This window comes from Tupaia chinensis, unplaced genomic scaffold, assembly GCF_000334495.1.
Source record: "Tupaia chinensis unplaced genomic scaffold, TupChi_1.0 Scaffold000037_20, whole genome shotgun sequence".
Lineage (NCBI taxonomy): Eukaryota > Metazoa > Chordata > Mammalia > Scandentia > Tupaiidae > Tupaia > Tupaia belangeri.
In genome coordinates this window covers 862,056-890,013 of record NW_006159479.1, presented here as the reverse complement: position 1 = coordinate 890,013, position 27,958 = coordinate 862,056, and the positions used below count along the sequence as shown (strand labels likewise).

Genomic DNA, 27,958 nt, shown 5'->3' with positions numbered 1-27,958 from the left:
ACAGACAGAGACAGAGAGATAGAAAGCAAGAAATCGCCCCCCAGAGGGGATGGCCACGCCACAATCCTTTCTTCTCCATTCTCCTCTTGGGATCTTGGGCACGCATGCACACGCTCCCGGCGTGAGTTTAAACCACCGGGTCCGGGACACAAATCGCGGTCAGACTACATGGGAGTCCAGCGACATAGCCATTACACTAACTGCCAGTCCCACACTTTTTTTGAAATTTCAGAATCCACATAAAAATCATGATGCCGGGCGCGTGTGCGTGCGTGCCCAAGATCCCAAGAGGAGAATGGAGGAGAAGGGATTGCGAAGTGACCGTCCCCTCTGGGGGGAGATTTCTCGCTTTCTGTCTCTATCTCTGTCTGTCTGGCGAGCACACGAGCCCTGTAGCAAAAAACCTCTCCAAAAAAAAAAAAATTATGAGAAAGAAATGGATCTCCACATCTTCCCCTTGGCCCCCAGTCTAGAGCTACTGAATTCTAATATTCTGTCATGGTTGTTTTGCTTTTATTTATTTTTTAAATGATTACACATACAATTGAAGTCCTATGTGTGCTATACCCTGTTTCCATTCCACTCTCTCCTAAGATGCAATCACAATCTTAAATTTGGTATTTATTTCTTATGCATGTTGTTACACTATTATTACACATTCAAGTATTTTACACATATATTGTAACTGCTTTTGAAATCTATATAACTGGTATATCTTTTATATAAATGTTATATTTAACTTCTGCAGCCAGTTTTTGTTTGCTAAAGTAGGACATTTATACATGATGCTATACTCAGTTCTCATTTCAATAATAGCTACACAGTTCACATGACTAATAATTTGCCATTCTCCTGTTGCTTAATATTATATTGCGTTCCCTTTTTTTCTATTAGAGAAATAAATGGGCCCATTCATAGTAGCAATAGTGGAAACCATACAGAAGATTGGAGTTAGCTTCCTGTATCAACCTGTACACAAGTGTATGTGCATGCCCAGATCTTGGTTGCCTGGGAAAGCTGGTGACAGAAACTCTATTGAGAGTGCTTGTCTTTCTCTCATTCTCATGAAAGAAAGAAAATTATAAGACTTTCTTATATACATGTCTGAGTTTATCCAGAGCAACTATTAGAAATGGAATAGTTGAGTTGAAGCCTATTATATCTTTATCTGTACTAAGGATAATGTCAAATGCTCCCATAAGCAGCATATGAAAAGTTTTCCTTTTTATATTTTCTTCAATATTTGGGGGTGCCTTAAGAAAAATACTATATAGCCGGCCAGTGGTGTGGAGGTTAAGGCCTTGGATCCCACATGGTTGGCTGTGTGGTTCTAGTCCCAGACTTTGAGGAGATAGGAAGAAAAACAGGAAAACTCTCTTTTCCTTCTTTTTACGTGCATACATGCACACATCTTTCTTAAAACAAGAAACATTTTTTCTGATTTACTTAACTTTTGAGAAACTTATTTTGAGGGAATAATTCCAACAAGTTAACTGTAAATATTACACCACTAGAAAAACAGATAAAGGTTATATTGAGTGCACATGTTCATGTTTCCCTAAAAGCCTTTACTGTTGTAAATTCAGTTATCAGAAAGATTCATTTCAACCTATTACTTGAACTAATTCTACATTTCTAAAGAAAAGAACTTCGAGTCCAACTATTCATTTTTTGATTTTGAGGTATAACTGTTTAAATAAAAACTAACACTTTAGATGCTTGTCTTACATTATTTCATATATTATTTTAGTAACTCTGTAATGTATATGCATTGGGGTGATGTTATCATAGGTCAGCCATTGAGCTCAGTGGTAATGAGAGTTTTTAGTGGTGGGAAATCAATTAGATATTAAGAACTTTCGATAATGAGCCAGTTTGCAAAGGAGTAGCTAAATGCCACGGGTCAGTTCTAATTTTTTCCCTTTACATTTTGTCTCTGGAAAATTAGAATGGAAACATTTGCAAATCCCTAAAGAATCATATATAATCCAGGCTTGAATTCCTTAATTGGTCCCTTGGAAGCCAGCTTAAACTTTCTCTTACTTAACTCTTAGAAAAAAAGAAATTTTTTTGATTGGTATACTGTAGATTAGAAGGCAGTCCACTTTTCAAAAGAAGCATATTATTTAACTTACAGATTTATATGCAGAGATAATACTACATTCTTAACTTCATTTTATTTCCTTTATTAATTTCTAAGTAAGCAGTCTTTCTTCAATATTCTCCAGCATCTTTTAATCATAGGTCATTTGCAATATTTTATAGTTGGAATTCTTTCTATTGTATAGTTAAACTATATCCATAATAACAATAGTCAGCAATCCTGTGTAATTGTGTGTATCTTATTTTTTTATGTTTATTAAATGCCATTTTTCTTTAAAATAGGTTTGCTACTCATTTATTACAGTATATAGATTTTCAGAAGTTATGAAATAGTGACATTTGTATGTTTAATGCTGTCAAAATTAAATAATGGCAGTGTTTTAGGTTTATTTTTACAAATTGAGATGGGGTTTTTCAAGTTTGCTTTTCAGTTTAAAGATCTTTTATTTTTTTAGAGAGTTTTGCTATAGGGTGCATGTGCTTGCTAGAGAAAAGCAAGAAATCCCCCCCACCCCCGAAGGAGGATGGCCATACTGCAATCCTTTCTCCTTCACTCTCTTCCCAAGATCTTGGGCACACATGCACATGTATGCAGCTGGCGTGAGTTTCAAGCCACCGGGTCCAGGACTCATCGGAGTCCAGTGCCTTAACTATTATGCCATCTCCTGGTCTCCAGTTTAAAGATTTAAAATTTTTGTTCCCTAACAAAAATATTCCAAAATAGCTATATTCCTTCCCCTTTTTTTCTCTACTTTTTCTTTTTATTTTTTTTATACATTTTTTTCTTTATTTACATTCATTCACTGTACATCATTATAGCATACAAAATGAGATTTTTCCATTGAGAATATACTGTATATTGGCTCAATCAAGCACATCAACATATGTGTTATTGTCAACAAATCATTTTCCATTTCTTGTTTTCTGTATATTTTGCCTTTTTTCCCATCCTTGATTCCCTATCTCACCCTCTGCCATCTCCCACCCTCCTCCCACACTGTGTCTGGTATCTATTGTTGCTTTCTATGCCTCCCCCATTTTATTGTTTCACTAAATATCTTAATAAATCTAAATATTTTCAATAGCAAGCACAGCTGATATGTACATATCCATGAACACAAGACTGACTTTAGGCATAAACCTCAGTGAATAGAATGAACATACTGTAAAGTAGCACCTAACTAGGGCTATATAGCTTAACTGCAGTCATCAAATAGGTATTTCTAATGCCTTTTTTTTTCTTCTGAAATTTTTTTATTAATTTACATTCATTCCCTGAGCATCATCACAACATTCTAAATGTGGTTTCCCATCTAGAATATACTATATAGTGGCTTAATAATGCATGTTATCATCCATAATATTCCATTTCTACTTTCATATATATGTTTTTTACCCCATGTCTAGCCCTCTGCCCTATTCCACTCTCTTATTACACTATCTCTGCTGTCTACAGTTGTCTTCAATTCCTTTTCCCCCAACATTTCGTTGATCACACAATATCATAAGTAATCTAACTACTTTCAATAGCAAGATCAGCCGATGGTTTCAAGAAAAGCAGTTTTGAACTGGTAAGGATATTTCTTTGAAACTTAAAGCCTAGAAACAGGTTAGTATTCTGTTCAAATAGTCGGAACATGAATCTATTGATAGCTGAAGACAGGACAAAAATCCTTAAAACCGGACAACAAAGCTTAGAAGAAAAGCAGCAATATTTTAGTCAAGTCGTAGAATACTGTTTCATCAGTTCAGTCTCATGTACTTAATCTTTCTTCTGTATCTGTTGAGGTTCGATGTTCCAGATTGAAATCTGGGATGTAATACTCAACTCCAGCTTTTGGCCCTACAATTAAGTTGCCCATTTTCTTAGTTTCTGAACTCTTATTTCTGTGTGTCTGCATTTAATTTTACTGACATAGCACTCCCTTAAGAACTTCTTGGAGATCCGGTCTGGTGCTGGTAAATTCTTTCAGGTTTTGTTTATCTGGGAAAGTTCGTGTCTTTTCTTCCCAAATGAACGATAACCTTGCTGGGTACAGAATTCTCGGTTGAAATTGCTTTTCCCTTAATACTTTGAATACATTTTCCCATTCTCTCCTCGCTCTCATTGTTTCCGATGAGAGGTCTGCCGTTAGTCTGATGGGATACCCTTTGTAGGTAACTTGCCTTTTTTCTCTTGCCAGTCTTAGTATCTTGTCTTTGTCTGTGGTTTTGGTCAATCTGGCTATAATGTGTCTTGGAGAAGATCTTCTTGGGTTGATTCTATTTGGGGTCCTCTGTATTTCTTGGGACTGAATCTTTGAGTGCCTCTCCAGGTTTGGAAAATTTTCTTGTAAGATTTCATGGAATAGATTATCAATGCCCTTATGAGTCTCTTCACCTTCTGGGATGCCTATTATCCGGATGTTTGGACGTTTGATGGTATCTAGTACTTCTCGCATATTATTCTCAAATTTTTGGGCCATTTTCTCAGTCTTCGCGGTGGATTTTTCTAGGCCAACCATTTTCTCTTCTACATTAGAGATTCTATTTTCTGTATGATCTAGTCTGCTTTTAATACTTTCAAGGGAGATTTTGACTTCTTGTATTATAGCCTTCATCTCTAACAGTTCCATCTGATTCTTTTGTAAAGTGTGAAATTCCTCTTTTAGATCTAGCATGAATTTCCTCACCTCCTGGAACTCTTCAACTCCTTTCTCCTTCCTCTTCAGCAGTTCCTTGTCTCTCTTCTCTTCCATCTCTGTTAGCTTTGCCATTATGAATGTTCTGAATTCTTTATCAGACATTTCCATGATTTCCATTGAACTGTGTGTGGATAAAGAGGAGCTATCCTTTTCCCTTGTGGGAGAGGTATTTTCCTGCTTCCCCATATTTCTTGTGGTCCTGCAGCGATTTCTAGTCATCTGGTGGATGGTCGGTTTCTTCCCAAACTTGGAAGTTCAATCAGAGGGTCGAGGAGTGTGCAGAAAAAGAAGCAGAGAGAGGGAAACAATACCAACAGCAAAAAAACAGACAAGAGCCCAGTTATCAGTGGGACATCTTCCTTTCTCCCCAAATGGCTAGATCTCAGGAGCCATGGAGCTGGCTGTCTCTTGAAGAAGGGCTGTTCACGCGAGTTTTGGATGCTGGAGGCCCAGTTATCAGTGGGACATCTTCCTTTCTCCCCAAATGGCTAGATCACAGGAGCCATGGAGCTGTCTGCCTCTTGAAGAAGGCTCTACTTTTTCATTTTTGAACTGTTTTCAATTTTCATATTGGATATACTTAAATTATATGATTTGGGCTTACACAAATATCTTTAGGCATATTGTCAATAGTTAAGAACATCATATCTATATTTATTTATTGAATTAGTTAATTTATCCTTAGAAAGTGAGTGAGAGTGACTGACAGTCCCAAAAGTCTTCATGCCACAATCCACCCTCAGTCACAGCTGACCTGGATCATAACCATGTGCACTCAGTTTGCTCAGGGAGGTCCCAGGATATGAACTCAAGGTCTTTCCCTTGTGGATCAGGTTGTGTTACCACTGCACTACCACATGGTCCTTCCTTTTTTTTTCAAATGCCAGAATGTGTCTATATGTAGGCCAGAGAATGAAAAAACACCCCCCATTGGGGCCAGGTCACATTGCAGCCTGTTTTCCTCCATTTCTCTATTCATCAGGATCCTGAGCATTCCCACATGCGCACCTGCATCTTGCCACCAAGGCTAGGATTTGAACTGCAGTCAGCTGCATGGGATCCAGTCTCCCCTGCATAGTGCTTAAACATCATATCACAGAACTGTCCCCATCTGTCTTTTAAATAATCCCCAACCACAAAAATCTTAATACATCGACTTTATAAATTAAGAAACAGGAGATATACGAGAAAGTTACTCTCTTTGTGTGTGTGTGTGTGTGTGTGTGTTTTTTAAGAAGTTTTTGCTGTAGGATGCGTGCACTTGCCAGAAAGGCAGGGGAGACAGAGAGACAGAAAGCGAAAAATCATACACACACACACACACACACGTGGAGGGATGGCCATGCTGCAATCCCTTCTCCTCCATTCTCCTCTCACATGCCCGGTATGAGTTTAAGCCACCGGATCTGGGAATTGAACTGCAATCGACTACATGGGAGTCCAGCAACATAGCCATTACACCAACAGCTGGTCCCCAGAAAATTACTCTTCATCATTATCAGTGTCAGTCCTGTAAACAATTAAATAGAAGCAAATTGTTTCAAAATTCAACATAATTTCTAAATTTGCCTGCTATGAAGATTTCGGCTAGTAAAAAGAAAGGACAAAAACCTTTTCAACCTAGGGTTAGTTATCAAGATAAGCTTTTAGAAATGTTATCAAGTTCACAAATAGAAATAGCATGTAATCATACCACTCTAGAAAATATTATTAGGCCAAATTATAAATAGCATAAATGTAGGACTGATTGAAGTTACTTCCAAAAAAAATCACACAAATAAACTCTGTTATTATAGGAATTTCACATTCTAAACATAAATACATCCCCAGACTATGTAATCGGGCCCATAGCTGTTCCTATTAGTCTGAAACTTGAATTTTCAAACTTAACTTCATATAGATATAGTAATAAATCAAATTGAAATATATGTTGTCATCAATAATACCATTTTTTGCCTAAATTGTCAGCCTGTTATTTTATTATAGCCAGTAAATAAATTTATGCCTATTTTATATTATTAAATTTTGAGGGCCAGCAGGTGGCGTGGTGGATAAAGCTCTACATCCCAGATGGCTGACTCCAAGAGGCCTGAAAAACATGCTGGATGTTTGCCCCTGCATGCTCAAAACCCTGAAAGGAGTATGGAGGAAAAGGGATTGTGAGGTGGCCATCCTCCTTAGGGGATGATTTCTCAGTTTCCCTCTGTGTCTCTAGCAAATATGCATGTTCTGTGGCAAAAAATTCAGAACCTCAGTTTAATACTATCAAAGAATATCTGAATTTTAATTTACTTTTTTTTACTTCAGTTTTATATCCTTAGTTTGGCTACTCAAGATGTTCATTTATGCTCCTAGTATTTGGTGCCCTATAGTCAGATTTTAAAATTGGCAGTTTTTCCTCCAAATCCTTAACAAGACAGCTTAGTAAAGTACACTGAATTATAAAAGTCAGTTTTATTTGAAATTGATCTTTATCCATCTTATTTTAACCTTACAATATTAGAATTAGAACCACTATAAATAAGCCTTTCCCTTTAATATTACAAATTACATTTATGTCAGTAATAATTAATAAAAACAAAATTTTTATAAAAGGGCAGGTTTCAGCTTAGTATATAGCTGTGTTCTTTGGCCGTAGGTCTATCCTCTAAAAATAGTTTTTATATCTTTTTTCTAAGTTGAACATACCCAGGTCCTTCACTGGTTCTCATTGCATGAATTGATCATTAGTGTTTGGAATACTTCACTTTGCTATGTTTTGTTAATATTTCTTTTAAGATACCATATAATAACTGAGCCCAGTGCATTCAGTGTAGTTGAGGTACAAATGCAGTGTATCTATTATAGGGTAAGGTATTTATATTGATGTAATGCAGCCTGAGAGCAGTAATTTTTTGTTACCAATACTGTTGGTTCACGTTACGCTTCAGTCCGTTGAAACATTCACATTGTCAGAAATGTCCAGTCCTGAGACCAGCGATTAGCGTAATGGCTGTGTCGCTGGACTCCCATGTAGCTGACCATGGTTCGAGTCCCGGACCCGGTGACTGAAACTCACGCTGGGCGCGTGTGCGTGCGTGCCCAAGATCCCAAGAGGAGAATGGAAGAGAAGGGACGCAGCCATCCCCCCTAGAGGTTAATTTCTTGCTTTCTATCTCCCTGTCTTTCTGGTGAGCATACACGCCCTATAGCAAAAACCTCTCAAAAAAAAAAACAAAAAACAAGAAACGACCAGTCCTGCTGTAAATGTAGATTCAGCAGGTGTTAATGAACATGTTCACTATTAGATGTGCTCATATAAGTTTAAAAATTATGCAAGTTAAATAGAATAATGAAGTAGGCATTAATATATACCCATTGTGCAGAAGAGGAACCAGAGAATCTGTGTATTGAAATAACTTATCCAAAATAGGAATTTATAAGGGAGCCAGCTGATGGTGTGGTTGTTGAAACAGCACTTATAGATCTCATGTGGTCAACAGAGCAGTTCGAGCCCCAGACCTGGCAGCTTTAAACATGCTGAGCATGTGCCTATGTGCCCAAAATCCTGAAAGGAGAGATTGAGAAGGGATACGGCATAGCCATGTCCTGTAAATTGGGGGGAGGGGTGTTCTCATTTTCTCCCTCTTCATTTCTCTCTCTCTCCCTGGAAAGCACACGTACCCTCTAGCAAATTTAATTTAAAAAGAATTTATAAGGGACAGAGCCAAGTATTCCTCTTAGATCTTTTTGCTTCGTATTAACCGTTCTGTGTCATTGTTGCCTCAAACTACTTCTGCTGTTTATTATATTGATAAATAGACATAAAGAAATTGACCGGTAAATTCTGGTGTTAATGAACACCTATTCAATTTGAAATTCTATTGTAGTTTCATAGACTTGCCTACAATTTCTAAATGTTTTTGTTAAATACAGTAATGCCTTATGTAACCTAGTGGGGCCAGTCAGTGGCATGGCGGTTAAGGTGGCTGTATCCCACATGGCCTTCTGCAGTTCAAGTCCTGAGTCCAGTGGCTTGAAACACAACAGGCACATGTGGGTGCATGCCCAAAATCCTGAGAGGAGAACAGAGAAGGGATTGTAGTGTGGCCATCCCCCTTGGGAGGTGCTTTTTTATTTTCCCTTTCTGTTTCTCTCAGCAAGCATACACGCCTTACAGCAAGATTTTTTTAAATATAAAGATAGAAAGTTAATATGCCATCTGAGCAAAAATGTTAATGATTTATAAGAAGGAAAGTAATTCTTATACTTACTTTATGAAGTAATCTGGGTGTCACTGTATTTTTAAAAATTTTATTAAATTCTGTTGTCAGATATAGAAAGAAAATTAAAGATATTTAAAGATTTTCATCTCAAAATTATATTCAAGCTAGCTTCTCAAAAAGGAATAATTTCCTTATTTTTGTCTCACCTTACAATGATTCTTTTAATTTGTCAGAGGTTACATGTACTTGCTAGAGAGAGAAAGATGTGCTCTCCCAATGGGGCATGGTCATACCAGAATCCCTTCTCCTCTCACCATTCTTTCATCCCATTGGAATCCTGAGCACACACACACACACACTTGTGGCTTTCTTCAAGCCATAGGACCAAGACCCTAACTGTGCATTTGACCATGGAAGATCCAGCTCCCTTCACCACTAGCCCATGGGGCCAGTTCTAAAAAAAAAAAAAAAAAAAATTTTCTTGAAAGATTGTAAGAATGCAAAGTAGAGATATACAAAAGCCAGTAAAGATAGTTAAGGGCTCATTGCCAAAAATATAAACCACCAGATTCAAGATTGTGGCTGTTTTACAAAGATAAAGGACAAAAATGAAATGGTTCTATATTTTGGTTATTCATTCATTCATTTCAAGGAGCTTTTCTCGAGGTGGGGGGGTCCTATATCTAGGCATTAGGCCTCTTTTTTTTTTTTTTTGGAGAGGTTTTTGCTACAGGGTGCATGCACTCACCAGACAGAGACAGAAAGTGAGAAATCACCCCACCGGGGGGATGGCCATGCCACAGTCCCTTCTCCATTCTCATCTCGGGATCTTGGGCACGCACGCGCACGTGCCCAGCGTGAGTTTAAGCCACCAGGTCCGGGACTCGAACCGCGGTCGACTACGTGGGAGTCCAGCGACATAGCCATTATGATAATTGCTGGTCCCAGGCCTCTTTCTATTTTAGGGAAATGAAAAAAAATTTTCTTCTAGACATCAAATAAAAGCAGAGATTTAAGGATGGAAACACCATGATATTTCCAGTAGACTAGACTTAGGAATGAAGAAATGGCATGGACTGTACCAGGAAAAATAGCCACAGTTAGTCTGGTTTAAATGAGGGGGTTGAGGGACCAGCAGGTGGCATGGCAGTTAAAGGCGCTGGACTCCCATGTGGCCAACAAGTCCCAGACCTGACAGCTTGGTTTCTCACTTTCTCTCTCTCATTCTGTCCCTCTCTGGTCAAATTTAAAGAAATGAATGAATGAATGAATAAATAAAATAAAGTTCAATAAAATAATTGTTTATAGAATAAATAAAAAATAAATGGGGAATAGGTATAAAACAGTGAAACAGTTACATCCGCTGAGCACAGTACTCAATACTGAGAATAATTGTTTATAGTCAGAAGTTCTTAGTAAATAGTTCAGTATGAGCTAGAAAAGTTGAAGAGAGAATCCACTGGAGAACACAGACTTAAATTGTCCTTAAAAGCAGAGATATAACAGCCATCATGTGGCATGGTGGGTAAGGTGCTGGAAACCCATATGGCCAGTTGGGGTTCAAGTACCGGACCTGGTGGCTTTCTCACTTACCTTCTCTCTCTCTGTTTCTCTCTGGTCAAATTAAAATAATAATTAATACATAAAATAATTCTTTTTTTCCTTTTTTTTTTTTAAAGTAGAGATATGGGGCTGATATAACAGTAAAATGATATGTCTACAGGACTGGTCTACATGGAACGGCTCTGCTTGGCTGAAGCTAAGGGTGGATTGTTGTGTCAAGATCCTGTTGGAGGTTCTGTCCCTCTCTTTCTTGTTTATGGAAGAAATAAACTTTAAACAAAGACATAAACAGAAAGAGGATTAATGGGATTTTAGTCTCCAGCAGTAGCTTTAGTGAAGATTCAAAGATCAGGTAGGAATATACAGTTTATGAAGGAAAAGACCTGGGAAACAATTTACTATTATAATATCTCAGTTCTTCAGGGGAGAGGATAATCACTGAACTCAATGATAAGTACTTTACAATAGCATCATGCTTGGTCAATCTTTTGTCTATTCATAACTACTTTATTATGCTTATTTAATATAGCTTTTTTCCTGAATGTCAATATATAACTGTCATACTTAAAAACACATTAACAAAATTAATGCTAATCCAGGATTACAAGCGCATGTGTTCAGGTTGGCCCAGGACCCAAACTCTTACCTCCCCAGGATCCTCAACCCTCCCAAACAGTGGCACTACCTGTGCTCAACCAAAGCTGGTCCTAGCCTTCTTGTTTATAAGCATTTATATCCAAGAAATAAGAGTCAAGCAAAAAAAAAGAGAAAAAAAAACATTTTTCTGTTTCTTATAAATTTTATATAGTAGGACATTTTATAGAATTTTCAACTTCATAGTAAGGTATTGGCAAAATTACTATGTTTTATGAAATTTTCAGGTAGTTTTAGACCTCATACCTAAGGCGTTTGTTTAATGATATTAAAGAATAAGGATGTCTATACAACAAACTAACAGAACATTTTCATACACTATATTTGCATCTGAATATCTCTATTGTGTGATATTGGAAACAGTTTGAACGTACAGATTTGAGAGAATTTTTAATTTAAAACATGCCTTGTTGAAGGCATGATATAAAACCTCTTTGGCAACCCCAAAATAGAAAAGAAAAAAGAAAAAAAATCAAATATTACAGTACAGAAGGTTATTGTTGGCAATTGAGCAGTAGGAACAAGATATACCTTCTCTGTGTGCCTAGAATTGCTCCTCTGACTCTTTCAGTTTGTTAATACACTTAAAGAATTTTCATATTTCTCCAGAATGTGGGAATAAATTGTTCTATTGGGGTGTCAAAAAAATCATGACTATTTTTCTATGCAAAAATGCATCATGACTTTTCCAACAACCCAGTAGTATAAATTTATCAGGCTTTCAAATAGAAATCAAAAGCAGACATGAAATAAAAACAGCTAGAGAAGAAATTTTTCTTCAAGGTTATTTTTATTAAAACAGTGATAAAATTACAGTATTGGTGTCAGCAGATGGCATGGTAGTTAAGGTGCTGGATCCCACGTGCTTCAATTCCAGACCCAGTGTCTTGAAAAACACATAGCACACATGCCCAGAATCTCAGGGAGAGAATGGAGGAGAAGGGATTGCAGTGTGGCCATCTCCCTGGGGAGAGGGGATGATTTCCCACTTTCCTTTCCTCTCTCTCCCCCCCAGTGAATGCTTATGTCCTGTGGAAAAAAAAAAATTGCAGTATTATCACCGAACTTAATAACATTTGTGAGATGAAATTCCACAGAGAGAAATTATAAGCATATATGTTTACATAAATCATCTAGTAGGGAAGAAGATTAAAGATAAAAGGGGAGAGTGAACCAGCAGGTTATATAGTGGTAATGTACTAGACTCCCACATGGCCAATCATAGTTCAAGTCCCAGACCCGGTAGTTTGAAAATCACACCTAGGGCATGTGCAATCTTGCCAAAAATTCCAGGAGCAGAATAGAGAAGAGATTGCAGCATGACCATCCCCTCATGGGATGATTTCTCACTTTCCCTGTCATGCTCTGTTTTTCTCTGTCTGTCTCTTCTCCAGTGAGCACATGCACCCTAGGGCAAAAAACTAAAAAAAGGGAAAATTGCTAGAAGAATTACCCCTTAGTAAGCAAGGATAAAATTTAATATACAAAGAAAGGTATTTATCTCATGAATAGTGATGGTTTATTCATAACAAAAGGAAGAGTTATGTGAGCACAGATACATATACATAGAGTAGAAATTGAGGGCATTTCTCTTTAATACTTTGTATTTTCTCAGTAAGGGTGAAAGGAGGATTTGTTGGAGATTTGGAGGGAGGAGACTTGTCTCATATTTGCAGGAGAATGAGAGAATGAACAAACCAAGATTGCCAAACAGCTCTTGAACCAATTTTAGGTATAAAATATTATTATAAAGTAAAATTAAATCTGTTTACAGAGAGCATAATTTTATATGTAGAAAACCCTTAAGATTCCACAAAAAAACTTTTAGAACTAATAAGTGAATTCAGCAAAGTTCTAGGATACAAAATTAACACATAAAAATAATTTGTTTCTAAACACTAAAAGTAATTTAAATTAAAGAAAATTAGGGGGGAAATTTTCATTTACAAAGCATCAAAAGGGATATAAAATACTTAGGATTAAACTTAACCAAAGAAGCAAAAACTTGTATTCAGCCAACTACATTGTTGAAGAAATTAAGACAGAAATAAATGCAAAGATATCTATGATCATAGACTGAGAGACTTAATATCATTAAGATGACAATACTACAGAAATTATCTACAGATTTAATTGAATCTTTTCCACAATGCCTATTTTTATTTTTTTTTTATTTCATTTTTGCAGATTTGGAGAGTCCATCCCAAAATTCATGTAGATTCTTTAGGGACATCAAATAATCAATCTTGAAAAAAATGAAAATTGGAGGTCTTATGCTACCTGATTTCAAAACTTTCTACAAAGCCATGGTAATCAAAACAGAATGGTACTAGCATAAAAGAGACATTGAAATAGACTTGAAGGCCTAGAAATAAACCCTTACATATATGCCAAAAGCTTTTCAGCAAAGATGTCAAAGGTCCACATTCAATGGAGAAAGCAGTCTTTTCAACAAATGGCATATGAGAATACTGGATTTCCACACAGAGAAGGATGAAGTTGGATCATTATCTGAAATGATATACAGAAATTAAAATGGAACAAAGACCTAAACGTAGGCATAAAGCTATGAAACTTAGAAGAAAACATAGGGAAAAAGCTTCAAGACATTGGATCTGGCAACAGTTTCTTCAGTATGACACCAAATCACAGGCAACAACAACAATATAGAAAAATTGAACTGTATCAAAATTTGAAGCATTTGCACATTTAAAAGACACTACCATAAAAGTGAAAATGCAGTCCACTGAATGAGAAAAATATCTGCAAATCATGTACCTAATAAGGGGCTAGTAGTCAGAATATATGAAAAGCTCAACATAGAAACAACCCATCCAAAAATAGACAAAGGGTGCCAGCTGGTGCTGTAGTGGTTAAGATGGCTGGATCCCAAATGGCTGACTGCATGACTAGAATCCCAAACCTACCAGCTTGGAAAACACTGGACATGGGGCATGGCAGGTGGCATTCTGACTAAGGCACTGGATTCTCCCACATGGCCAACCATGATTGATCCCAGACCTGGTGATTTGCTTTCTTGCTCTCCCTCTCTCTGTTTGTCTATCTCTCTCTAGTTAATAACAGTGATAAAGAAAATAATTTTTAAAAAGAAAAATATTGGGCATGGTTGTGTATGTGCCCAGAATCCCAAGAAGAGAGTGGAGGAGAAAGGATTGTGGTATGACGCTCCTCCCTCGGGAAGGTGCTTTCTTACAACCCCCACCCCCTGCTCGCTCCAGTGAGCACAGCCACCCTGTAGCAAAAAAAAAGTTTAATGGCCCAAAGACGTGCGAAGACATTTTTCCAAAGAAGATATATAGATGTCCAGTAGACAGAAGAGGCTTAGCATCACTAATCATAAAACACAAGTCAAAACCACAATAAGATACCACTATTCTTCCATTAGGATGCCCATTATCAAAATAAAACAAGACTATAAGTAATGGCAAGGATGTAGACAAATTGAAGCTCTATAAATTGCTCGTGGGAATGTAACATGGTCCTTGCCAGAGAGGAGAAAACACTTCCTAATGGGGGTGTGATTATGCCACAATCCTTTTTCCTCCATTTCTTCATTCTGTCAGGATTTCGGTCACGCGCACACACACATGTGCCCAGCAACATGGTTGGCCATGTAGGATCTGTCTCCCTTAACTTATAGGCTATAGGACCAGTTCACAAATTTTTATTTTTTAAATTTTGCCTGAAGGCACATGCACTTGCCAGAGAGAGACACACACAAAGTGAGAAATCACCAGCACCCCCAGTCCTTGCCTCCAAGAGTAATGATTATGCCACAAACAATTTTCCATTTCTCTTTTTGGGGTTTTGGGGTACACATGCCCATGTGCCCAGCATGTTTCTCAATCCACTGAATCTGGGACTCGAACCATGCAGTCAGCCATGTGGAATCCACCCATCTTAACCACCATGCCATAGGCTCCCCCCCCCCCCAGCGTCTATTTCACAACCCCCCCCCCCCGAGTATATTTCATACTATATTCATGGAAACATACCAGCCAAAAGATAGGAACAGCTTAAATGTCTATCTTCAGATGAATGGATAAACAAAATACATATACACAAAATGGAATATTCAAGTATCAAGAGAAATTCTCATGTATGCGACAACGTAGATGAAACTTCAAAAAGTTATGTTAAGTGAAATAAGCCAAAAAATGATAAATGCTGTATTGTTCCATTTATATGAATGTATATATTAGGTCTTTGGGAAAGTCATACTTTTTTTATGTCTTTTTATGCAAAAATGCATCATGACTATCCCAACCACACTCTCAGAGACACAAAGTAGAATGGTGAATTCCTAGGGCTGAGGAGCAATGGGAATAGGCAGTGAAGAGTACGGTATCAATTGAGAAAATACAGTGATAATGATTACAAAGCAGTGTGAATGTATTTAATGCCACAGAATTGTACATTTATAATGGTTCAAATAATTTTTTTACAAGAGGACTTCAAAAAGTTCATAAAGAATTGGCATTAAAGTATGGATTTATTTATTTATTTATTTATTTTATTTTATTTTGGAGAGGTTTCTGCCCTAGGGCATGCACACTCACCAGAGAGACAGACAGAAAGTGAGAAATCACCCCCCATTGAGGATGACCACGCCGCAATCCCTTTCTCCTCCATTCTCCTCTCGGGATCTTGGGCACACATGCACACGCACCCAGCGTGAGTTTAAGCCACTGGGTCCAGAACTCAAACTGTGGTCGACTACATGGGAGTTCAGCAACATAGCCATTATGCCAACTGCTGGATTTATTTTAATGCTAAACATTTTTCTAATCTATGCATAGCTTTTTCATATTACATGTTTTCAATGAACCTTTTGAAGACTCCACAGGTATTTCATCACAATTCTTTTTTAAAAAAGTGTTTTATTGGCATCAGTAGGTGGAGTAATGGTTATGTTGCTGGACTCCTCCATAGTTGACTACAATTCAAGTCCTAGACCCAGCAGCTTAAAATTCACACAGGGCGCAAGTACATGCGTGCCCAATATCCCAAGAGGAGAATCGAAAAAAAGGGATTGTGGTGTGGGGTTGGGGGTGATTTCTTGCCTTCTCTCTGTTTGTCCAGCAAGTACACACACCTTATATTTAAAAATCTCTCAAAAAGAATTATTTAACTTTAGTTACTTATTTATTTTCATTTGACCAGAGATGGACAGAGAGAGAGAAAGGGAAAGTGAGAAAGCAAGCTGCCAGGTCCAGGACTTGAACCACAGTTGCCCATGTGTAAGTCCAGGGCCCTTAATCTCCACACCACCTGCCAGCCCCACTGTGAAGTTTTTTTAAAATGATCTATAAAATAGTGACATAAATGTGTATTTATATTTATTTTTCAAGTTTGTTATTTTTGGTTTAATTGAAAATACATGGAAGTAGAGCAGAAGGTGGGTAGAAGTTAAGGCAGCTGATCCCCACATGACCAGCTGTGCAGTTCTACTCCTGGACCTGGTGGCTTGGCTTGAAAAATCTCACTGGGTACATGTACATGCACATGTATGCCCAAAATCCTGAGGAGAATAGAGAAAAGGATTGCAGCGTGGCCATCCCCCCAGGGAGTAAATATTCAATTTCTCTCTCTCTCTGACTTCAGCAAGTGTATGCACCCTGTAGTAAAACTAAAAAAGAAGGAAGATGAAAGAGGGGAAGAGGGAGGGAAGGATGAGAATTTGTATAGACATACACACACACACACACACACACACACACACACACACACAGAGTATAATACATATACATGGGGGAGGGATGCTGGCCCCTAGTGGTTAAGGGAACCAGATCCTACATGACTGAGCTTCATTTGGGTCCTGGCCTTGGAAGTTGACAAAGCACTTAAAAGTTGTGTGTGTTTGTCCATTTCCAGAATCCCGATCTATGTATAGCTTTTTTTTTAATTTTTTATTATCATAATCTTCTTTATATTACATTGGATTACATATAACTTTACAGTGTATTACATTGCTTTTTCAAAAGGGAATGCCATGCATGTCAGTCAATACAGAGACATTAATCTCCCCACTTCATCATTCAATATCTTTTCTATGTTTTCCCCAAACATTATTATTATTATTCTAATTATTTTTTTAAAACAGTCCATCACTATTTCTCATTTTGCTTGTAAAAAGACTTTGCCCATCATGAAATACTTTATGCATAGCTTTTTCATATTGCATATTTTCAATGAACCCTTTGAAGACTTCACAGGTATTTCACCACAGTTTTTTAAAGAATTCTTTTATTGGGATGAAATAGAGGATAGAGAAATAGAAGGAAAGAGTAATACATAAAATGCAAGTTGCTTAGGGGATTTGTTGCATGTATTTTTTAATAAAGCAAAGTTACAGAAAAGTAATGTGGAAAGTATGGCAGTGTACTTTGTATAAAAAATTAGATAATTGGCCGGGACCGGCAGTTGGCGTAATGGCTATGCTGTTGGACTCCCATGTAGTCAACCACAGTTTGAGTCCCAAACCCAGTGGTTTAAACTCAAGCTGGGTGCATGTACGTGTGTGCGTGCCCAAGATTCTGAGAGGAGGATGGAGGAGAAGAGATTTTGATGGGGCCGTCACCCCCAGGGGATAATTTCTTGCTTTCTGACTCTGTCTTTCTGGCGAGCGCATGCACCCTATAGCAAAAACCTCTCCAAAAAAATTATTAGACATTGGGGCCAGCAGGTGGCATAGTGGTTAAAGCGTTAAACTCCCACATGGTTGACCGCAGTTCAAGCCCAGACTCAGTAGCTTGAAATTCATCCTGGCACATGTACACGCCAGAAATCCTGAGAGGAGAAGGGATTGTGGTCTGACCATCACCCTCTGAGGGTGATTTCTCACTTTCTCTATGTTTCTCTTTCTCTGGTGAGCACATATGCCCTATAGCAAAAATCTCTTAAAAAAAAAAAAGATATTAGAACAGAGGGGCACATTTACACATTACTCTATAATAATAAGCTTAAGCCTAGCTATTTTAACAATAAGGATACTGGGGTACAAAGAGTGGTTAAAGGCTTGAGCTGAAGTGGTGGTGGTTTTCTGGTATCTGGAGAAGTTATTTCATTTCTTTTATCTGAATAAGTAGAAACTAGGAGTATACTTCTTTGAATGGTGAATAGAATAGAGACAGCATAAGAAGATCCACAGCTACAGGATTATTTCTCATCTCAGTGTACCAGACTAAGTCATCATTCTAATACTTTATATTCTAGAATTATTATGTCAAATGATAATCCAGCTTTAAAAGAATAACCATTCTAATTGGGAAATAAATATTGACAGTAAACTAATACTTAGATTTTTTTAATAATAGATTATCTAAGGAGAATTGATTTATTTAGGGCTTTGTATATTTTTCCTGTATTTAGTATTATGTGACTTCCTGTCTTTTTCCTTAAAAAGTTAATTTGTGTTTCTCTAGTTTAAGTTTATCAAAATTGAGCTATTGTGTTCTTTTTTTCCTCGTGACATTAAGTCTTTACTCCTTGATGAAGATGTCTTTTGAAAGGTGTCTGCAAGGAAAAAGATGAAGTTTGTAAATTCTGCTTTTACCAAGGTAAAAACCAAATTTTATAAATTCAGTTGTTTTGCTTTAAAAGAAAAAAATAACTAATACATCCAATAATTTGATTAAATATTTAATGGTATTGCCTTATTAAGTTGACACAAGGAAAAATGCTTTTCTTTTCTTATCACACATGCCCTATGTCAAAAATCTCTTAAAAAAAAAAAAGATATTAGAACAGAGGGGCACATTTACACATTACTCTATAATAATAAGCTTAAGCCTAGCTATTTTAACAATAAGGATACTGGGGTACAAAGAGTGGTTAAAGGCTTGAGCTGAAGTGGTGGTGGTTTTCTGGTATCTGGAGAAGTTATTTCATTTCTTTTATCTGAATAAGTAGAAACTAGGAGTATACTTCTTTGAATGGTGAATAGAATAGAGACAGCATAAGAAGATCCACAGCTACAGGATTATTTCTCATCTCAGTGTACCAGACTAAGTCATCATTCTAATACTTTATATTCTAGAATTATTATGTCAAATGATAATCCAGCTTTAAAAGAATAACCATTCTAATTGGGAAATAAATATTGACAGTAAACTAATACTTAGATTTTTTTAATAATAGATTATCTAAGGAGAATTGATTTATTTAGGGCTTTGTATATTTTTCCTGTATTTAGTATTATGTGACTTCCTGTCTTTTTCCTTAAAAAGTTAATTTGTGTTTCTCTAGTTTAAGTTTATCAAAATTGAGCTATTGTGTTCTTTTTTTCCTCGTGACATTAAGTCTTTACTCCTTGATGAAGATGTCTTTTGAAAGGTGTCTGCAAGGAAAAAGATGAAGTTTGTAAATTCTGCTTTTACCAAGGTAAAAACCAAATTTTATAAATTCAGTTGTTTTGCTTTAAAAGAAAAAAATAACTAATACATCCAATAATTTGATTAAATATTTAATGGTATTGCCTTATTAAGTTGACACAAGGAAAAATGCTTTTCTTTTCTTTTTATTACTCATCTTTGTGTTTTCTAACTTATAATAGCACCATACTGGGCACATATTTAGTCTTCATTAAGTTTTTATTTGATTATGGTACTTAAAAGCTAAATAGTAATTATTCATTTATCAATGTTGGAATCTTTAAAGATAGATATTTTAAATGTGCTCTCTTTTTTCTAAAAGAGTTTTTTGTATTCTTTAGGTGCTAATGTGTATTAAAAATAAATAAATAAAACCTTGGAGTAAAGTAGCAGCACATAATGGTTTGTGGATTTTGAAAAGGTGCAGGCCATATTGTGCTGCCTCAAAAATACAAGGATCTGATCATCTGAAGAAAATTTTTAATTATTTTTATTCATAGCTTTTATGATAACAATGTCAACAGTGCCTTAGCAGCACGTAAATATTGGCGTTAAGATTCTAAAATTATCTCCAGTATTAACTGTGCTGCTGAAGTAAGGTTGGCCATACTCTACAGTAATATACTAATGTATATTGATGTTACTGATGTGTTTTGAGCTCTGTTAATAATCTTGTTTAGTATGACTGTAAAAATACTACTAAATTTTCATATGTATTAGCTATTAAAATAATAAACTCGCAATTTAATAATTGTGTTGAATGGCAAAGTATTTCCTTATAAGTAATGGAGGAAAATTACCAAACATGTGAATTAAATTTCTGAAAACTGGGTCTCAAAATGCATTTAATTTTGTGCTCGCTTCGGCAGCACATATACTTAAAAAATGTATTTAATTTTAACTTTAAGGGTAGGAAAAACCATGACCAACTTATATAATAGCTGAGTAATCAGAAACTCAAGTTAAGATTTGCTACAGATGATAGATTAGGATATCTTAATCCTATGTCTTCTAATTCTATAATATGCTGTTTTTTCTTGATTGTATTTAAATGCCTTCTTAAATCCTTAGCTGAAGATTTTTGTTTGACTAGTTGAAAATATATGTCTCATTTGTTCCTTCATACCCAGTATTTAATTTCAGAGTAGATCTAAATTATGATCGTAGTTATTGGTTTCATAGATGTAAATACAGTAGAGTATTTCAATTTAATTAAATACTGAAGGAAAATGCTTTCTTTACCTTCTTTTCCTTATTTGTGATGTTCTAAATAATTAACTTTAAAAATAATGTTCAGGATAAGATAAATATGTTTCTGTTTTATACCATAACTCTGGTGTTATTTACTATGAGAACTATCTTATCTTGCCCTTTCTATTGTAACCAAGCCAAAGGTTTATGAAATAAAAGCAGTTCTTTTTTTTTTTTTTTTTTTTTAAAGGGTATTGCCTTAGATATCTGAGTACATGGACTCATGGGGGACAGGGGCGGGTGGACAGAGGCAATGAGAGGGAAAGTGAGAAATCACCCTCCAAGGGGCTTGGCTACACCACAAACCCTCCCACTCTTCCTGGAATCTTGGGCACACACATACATGCGCCCAGCATGATTTCAAGCCACTGGGTCTGGGACTGTAACTGTGGTTAGCCATACAGGAGTCCAGTGATGTAACCACAGTGCTATCTGCTGACCCCTAAAAGCAGTTTTTAAGAATTTTTTCTGACCATAATTGTCCGTTTTGGAAATCCTTAAAGTATTTCAGATGTAACTTAAATTATTTTCAAGGGGTAAATGACCTTCTGCTTAAATTCTAATTTGAAGGTATAATACAAAAGAAAGCTCTCATTTTTACAAACTATCTCACTTCCCCCCCCAAAAAAAAAAGGAAAGCAATATAGCACATATATGATGGCTAAAAGTCAATGCTAGTTTTAATATGGAAATAATATTGCCTTGGTGCTTTTAAAAATCACTCATCAAACTCTTAACCTGCTTCCTTTATTTCATTTCAACTGTTTTATGAAAGACTAACAAATATATGATTATTTTTGGTTCCACTAAAAATATTTCAGGACTTTAACACATACATGGCTTAGAAATAGTTATTAAATGAATTACAGTTTGTCCAATAAAATGCCTAATATTTTTCCAAGGAGCCCAGGAGTTAAATTTCTTTTGTGGGATTTTCCCTAAATGTATCTGAAGGTCAGATTTTAGGAAATTATAGTTAATTTATCTTCTACATGACAAGAATATATTTTATATTTACCAGGTAAATTTTTATATGTAGTTGCTTCAGCTTTAATAGCTAAATGAAAACTTTCATTGTTTTTAATTCTGACAATGGGTTAAAGAAAACTGAGATAATTGGGAATAAAAAAATACTGCATTCAAACTTAATGTAATAGTATGCAGTTTCTCCCCACTCTCTCAGAAAAGAAATAGCCTGGCAGTATCTAATGAAACATAGAGGTAAGTAACTCCCAACAGGACTGGAACTTTTACTGAAGGAGTTAATATACTTTCCTCTTTGTAAGTCTGAAACATGTAAAGAGCTGGTAATAAAATACGAGTTATGCCTTTTAATATTAATTTTTAGCTGTTTATTTGGGAGAAAAGAAAAAGTTATATATGAAGCATATGGAGTTTTCATTTTTCTGTCTCTTTGGGAGAAAAATCTTAATCCCTTTCATTAATTTTTTTATGTTGATGCTAAAAAATTATAACATTAATCATGTTAAATCAATTGCTTTGGAGTATGGATTGAGTTTAGAGATAACTCAGAGGACTTCAGACAAGTATCCAGGAGGTAGTAAGAGAAGTATTTCAATAGTTGAATAATTCAATTTATATCCAGTATTCAATAAAAATCTCTCAAGATCACATACAAAAATGTGATAGATGAGAAAATTTAGCTATAGACTAAATTCCATACTCAACATTAAAGATTTCCATCAACTAATTATATATTATTTTGGTTATTATAGAATTAGAAGTATTTTTAAGCTACTAAATATCATTATTGATACATGCACAGGTTAGCCATGCTTGGATTAGCAAGATTATACTTTCTTAAACTATGATCTCTCTCTGTAAGTTAATTAATTTGTTTAGAAGTTGACATTATAAATCAAAATGTATTTTTTTCCTTCCACAGGTGGATATTACTATCTCTTCTCATGAAAAAAGTCTTATTTTTAAATGTTCCTCATTGAATGTTATCAAAAGAAGAAAAATTAATGTCTTAAAACTTTTGAGATAGATTTGGTCTAGTTAGTATATAGATACATTACTTGTACATCTGGGAGAAGAAATAAGAGACCGTCATCATCAGTACATTCCCATCTACTAAAAATGTTTATGTTTTTAATGTAGTCAAGAGATTTCTTTTTTCTTTTTTTTTTTTTTTTGTTTTTGCCATAGGGCATATATGCTTACTGGAGAGAGACAGAGAGGGAAAGTGATCAATCACCTCCAAGAGGGGGTGACCATACAGCAATCCCTTCTCCTCCATTCTCCTCTCAAGATTTTGGACACATGCACACAACACCCAGCGTGATTTTCAAGCTTCCAAGATCAAGACTCGAATCATTGTCAGCTATGTGGGAGTCCAGCATTTTAATCACCATACTGCCTGCTGACCCCTAGGGATTTCTTATGACAGCTGTTTTATTACTAATAGTTTGGGACCCTTTAATATAAAACTAACTACTGAACACAATTTTTTTTTTTTGACAGGATTTTGCTATAGGGTGCGTGCACTCCCCAGAAAGACAGACAGAAAGCGAGAAATCATCCCCCAAGGAGATGGCCATTCTGCAATCCTTTCATTTCCATTCTCAGGATCCTGGGCATGCACTCACCCACGCCTGGCATGAGTTTAAGCCACCAGGTCTTTGGGACTTGAACTGCAGTTGACTACTTGGGAGCCCAGCAATATAGCCATTACACCAACTGCTGGTCCCACAAGAATTTTTTTTAATATATTACATTTTATTTGTTATCTTTATTCTTCAATTTGACCAGAGAGAGAAAGCCACCAGGTTCAGGACTTGAACCACTATCAGCCATATAGGAGTCCAGCACCTTAGCCACCACGTCACCACTTAAATTTCAATGAGAAATTTAAGAATTGAAGTTTTAACCCTGCTTTTTAATAAAATACATCCCAGCATTTTGTTTTGTTTTCTAATTTTGTCAGAGAACATGTGTGCTCACCAGAGACAGACACAGAAAGAGAAAGCACTCTCCATAGAAAATGATCATGCCTGAATCCCTTCTCCATTTCTCCATCCTGTTGGGATTTGGGGCATGTATGCACACATGCTAGGTCGGACTCAAACTGCAGGGTCATCCATGTGGAATCTGTCATAAACACCAGGCCACAGAGCTGCCTCCTCTAATGGCTGTGTAAAAAGGCTATATGTGGGACCAGCCATTAGCATAATGGCTATGTTGCTGGTCTCCCATGTAGTCAACCGTGGTTCAAGTCCTGGACCTGGTGGCTTAAACTCACGCCGAGCCCATGTGCATATGTGCCCAAGATCCCAAGAGGAGAATGGAGGAGAAGGGATTGCGGCCTGGCCATCCCCCGTGGGGGGTGATTTCTCGCTTTCTGTCTCTCTGTCTCTCTCTGTCTTTCTGGCAAGCACATGTGCCCTATAGCAAAAACCTCTCAAAAAAAAAAAAAAAGAAAAGACTGTATGTAATGAAACCTATAGTAGAAAAATAAACGTTTAAACAGTTTGTGTTAAAATTACTGAACAAGGGACCAGCAGGTGGTACTGTGGTTAAGGCATTGGACATTCCTACGTGGCTGACCATGGTTCGAGTCCTGGACCTGGTGGCTTGCTTTCCTCTCTTTCCCCCTTTCTCTTTCTCTATGTCTGTCTATCTCTCTCTAGTCAGATTAAAATAAAATGAATGAATTAAAAGTAAATAAATAATTTTTTAAATTTCATTTTCTTTTGTACATTCAATCACATTATTTGGCTTACAAAATAGTTATTTCAACAGGCAAACATTTCTCCCTAGTACAGTTGATAAAACTGTAAATTGTCTTCAACAGATAATACCACATTTCTTTGTCCTATTAATGCTTATTTTTAAAAAATTACTGCACAAGATAAGTTAGTTTCTGTTTTTGTCATTATTATACTGAGATTCAGTGTTTATCATTTTTATTTCATTTTCTTGTTAACACATGGAAGTCACACAAAAACTTAATGAGTAGTAACACACTTAAATTAGCATATTGATGAATACAGATCTTTAATTACATAGGACTTTGAATAATATGATAGGTGTTATAGTCTTGTGTTTGGACTTTTGTGTTTAGAATAAATGTAAAACGTCCTGAAAAATCTTAATGATTATATTTATCTTATGCTATAGGGTTAGCTTTTGTTTGAGAAATAATGACCATAAAAAATAGACACCACCTTCCTTTCTTTCTTCCTTCCTTCCTTCCTTCCTTCCTTCCTTCCTTCCTTCCTTCTCCAGTGAGCGCACACACCCTATGGCAAAAACCTGTCAAAAGAAAAAAGTGTGTGTGTGTGTATCTTTAGGAAGTGGCAGCAAATTTAAGTTCCCCCATAGTTTGCTTAATTCCACATTTCATTATTTTACACTATTTGGAAATGCTTTTACTTATAACATTTCCAGAGGTAAAAGTTCTTATAATACCATTAAAACTTTTTTCCTCTTTGGACTTAACGCCTTTGATAGTAACTATAGAGTAAGTTGGGTTTTTTTTTTTTTAATTTCTATGTGATTAGTTTAAAAATGCCATTCTAGTATGAAGCAATGAAGTCTAATATTCATTGGTCCATGATATATGTCAAGAAAGTTGAAAAATAAAATTTTGCTAAAGAATTAGGAAGTTCTCACTTCGTCTACACATATTTTTATATCAGTTTGTTTATATTTTCGTTAACTTTTCTGGCAGTGTGAAAATGTTAAAATGTTTTATAAGCAGCATTAAAAATAGATTTGAGGGGAACTAGCAGGTGGCGTGGCGGTTGTGTGGCTGGACTCCCACATGGCTGACCGCAGTCAAGTTACAGACCCAGTGGCTTGAAAATTATGCCGGGCGTGTTTGTGTGTGCTTGCCCAAGATCCCAAGAGGAGAATGGAGGAAAAGGGATTGCAGCGTGGCCATCCACCCTAGGGGGTGATTTCTCACTTTCCCTCTCACTGTCTCTGTCTCTGTCTATCTCTCCCCAGTGAGCACATGCAGCACCCTAAGGCAAAAACCTCTTTTTTTTTTTCTTCAACAAATAATTTTTCATTTCTTGTTTCATATATATATTTTACTTCTTTTTTCTCCGTTGATTCTTTCCCTCTCACCCTCTGCTATTTCCCACCCTCCTCTAACAATGTCTCTGATATCTACAGTTGTTTTCCATATGTTTTTTTCTTTCACATTTAATTGATTTACAACAGGTCTTAATTAAACTAAATACTTTCAATAATAAGTGCAGTTGATATAAACATAGCTGTGAGCATATGTCTGACTTTAGGCATAAAGCTAAGTGAGTAGAACAAACATACTGTAAAGTAGCACCTGGCTGAGGCTATATAGCTTACTGCGGTCACTAAGTACATAGGTTTCTTATTTATTTTGTTTGTTTGTTTGTTTGTTTGTTGCAAAAACCTCTTTTGAAAAAACAGATTTGAGGGGCAAGAAGGTGGCATGATGTTTAAGGTGCTGGACTCCCATGTGACTGACCACGGTTCAAGTCTCAAACCTAGTGGCTTTTCTCACTTTCTCTGTCTCTGTGATCAAATTTAACAAATAACAATTAAAAATTATATAATTATTTTTTAAAATAGACTTGAAACTTTTATATGGAGTGAAATATAAATTTACTTATTCTGTTATTTAGGTGCTGAAGACTCACTTACCAAAACAGATAAATCTCAGCCCTCATGAATCTTATTGTCTTGTGGGTGGGTGATGAATAATGGAAAGTACAAAAAAAATTTAATAAGTATTATATATGGCTACCAAATAGTGGCAAATTCTGTGGAGAAGGTAGAGTAGGTGAAAGTGATAAATTAAAGGTATTATTAAATGTTTTGAAGGCTTAGGTATATTTTGAGATGGTATTTTGTTTTGCCAGAGGATGCATGTGCTCCACAGAGGGAAAGTGAGAAGGCACTCCCTATGAGAGATGGTCACACTACAATACAGAAGAAGGTTTTTTTTTTTTAGACTTTTGCTATAGGGTATGTGCACTCATTAGAGGAAGAGAGAAAGTGAGAAATCTTCCCCCAGTGTGATGGCCATACTGCAATCGCTTCTCCATTCTCCTCTTATGATTTTGAACACACAAGCACACACACTCAGCATGATTTCCAGTCCACTGGGTCTGGGACTCAAACCACAATCAGCCATGTAGGAGTTCAGGCCCCTAACCACCACACCACCTGCTGGTCCCCAGAAGCAGGCCTTTCAAGTAGACGAAATAGCAAATGACCTGAGGCCAAAGCATGTGTGTGTGTGTGTGTGTGTGTAAGGAACAACAAGAGGTGAGTGTAGCTATGATAAAATACACAAAAGGAAGAATATTAACCAATATGATCAAGGAGTTATAGGAGCTAGATCTTACAGCATTTTAAGCTTTTATTTTAATCTACTGATTTCAGTTTTTCATATTTCTTTAAGACAACCTTAACAGTTGTATATGTCTCAGCCCATTTGACTTTTGTAGACAGGACAAAATTTTTTTACAAATCTGACTAGAAGTTGGAACCTCCATCTGAGACCACTTAAAATAAATTTAAAAAAAGTTTAAGTATGGTTAACAGGTATGTGTATGATAATCAACCTTTATAAATTGTTCTTTAAAAAAAAAAAAGATTATTTTATTTAATTTTCTTTTTAATTTGACCAGCAAGGGACACACACAAAGAGGAAAGACAAGAAAGGAAGCCACCAGGTCCGGGACTTAAATCAGGGTCAGCCTTGTGGGAGTCCAGCATTCCTAACCACCACACTACCTGCCAACAATTACTCTTTAGCTCTGAGAAATATTGAATTTGTTTATGTTTGCCATTACTTAAATGAACTTTAATAGTCTTTGATTCCACCATTCTTAGAATTGATGTTGTAATTAACTACTTTATTAGTTTTCTTTTATTCCTATTTAGCAGCATCTTAACTCAGAAGTTCTTTGCTTCTAATTGTTTTAGTTTAACAATTTGATCTTTTAAAGTTTATACCACTAATTTAATCTTTCTAAAATGCTGCTTTATCCTATAGGATAAAGTTCAAACTCTCCTTAGCTTAGTACCTTATAATCTTATCCCAACATTTTAAGTAGTTCAGTTCTTCTTAAAAATAAGTAGTTCT

General features: G+C 36.1%; 1 long non-coding RNA gene and 1 other non-coding gene across 2 annotated transcripts in view; both read left to right on the top strand.

Annotated features, from left to right (window-relative positions):
- The window catches only part of LOC102473733 (uncharacterized), a 27,268-nt gene extending 12,980 nt beyond the window's left edge, over positions 1 to 14,288 (top strand). Inside the window, exon 4 of the long non-coding RNA XR_333277.3 lies at positions 13,397 to 14,288. This is a non-coding gene — a long non-coding RNA (uncharacterized LOC102473733). The remainder of the gene's footprint in view (positions 1 to 13,396) is intronic.
- A 5,701-nt stretch (positions 14,289 to 19,989) lies between these two features.
- Positions 19,990 to 20,048, top strand: MIR15A (microRNA mir-15a). The gene has a single exon (NR_129445.1). It is a non-coding gene; the product is annotated as a microRNA mir-15a (primary transcript).
- Positions 20,049 to 27,958: the final 7,910 nt, after the last annotated feature.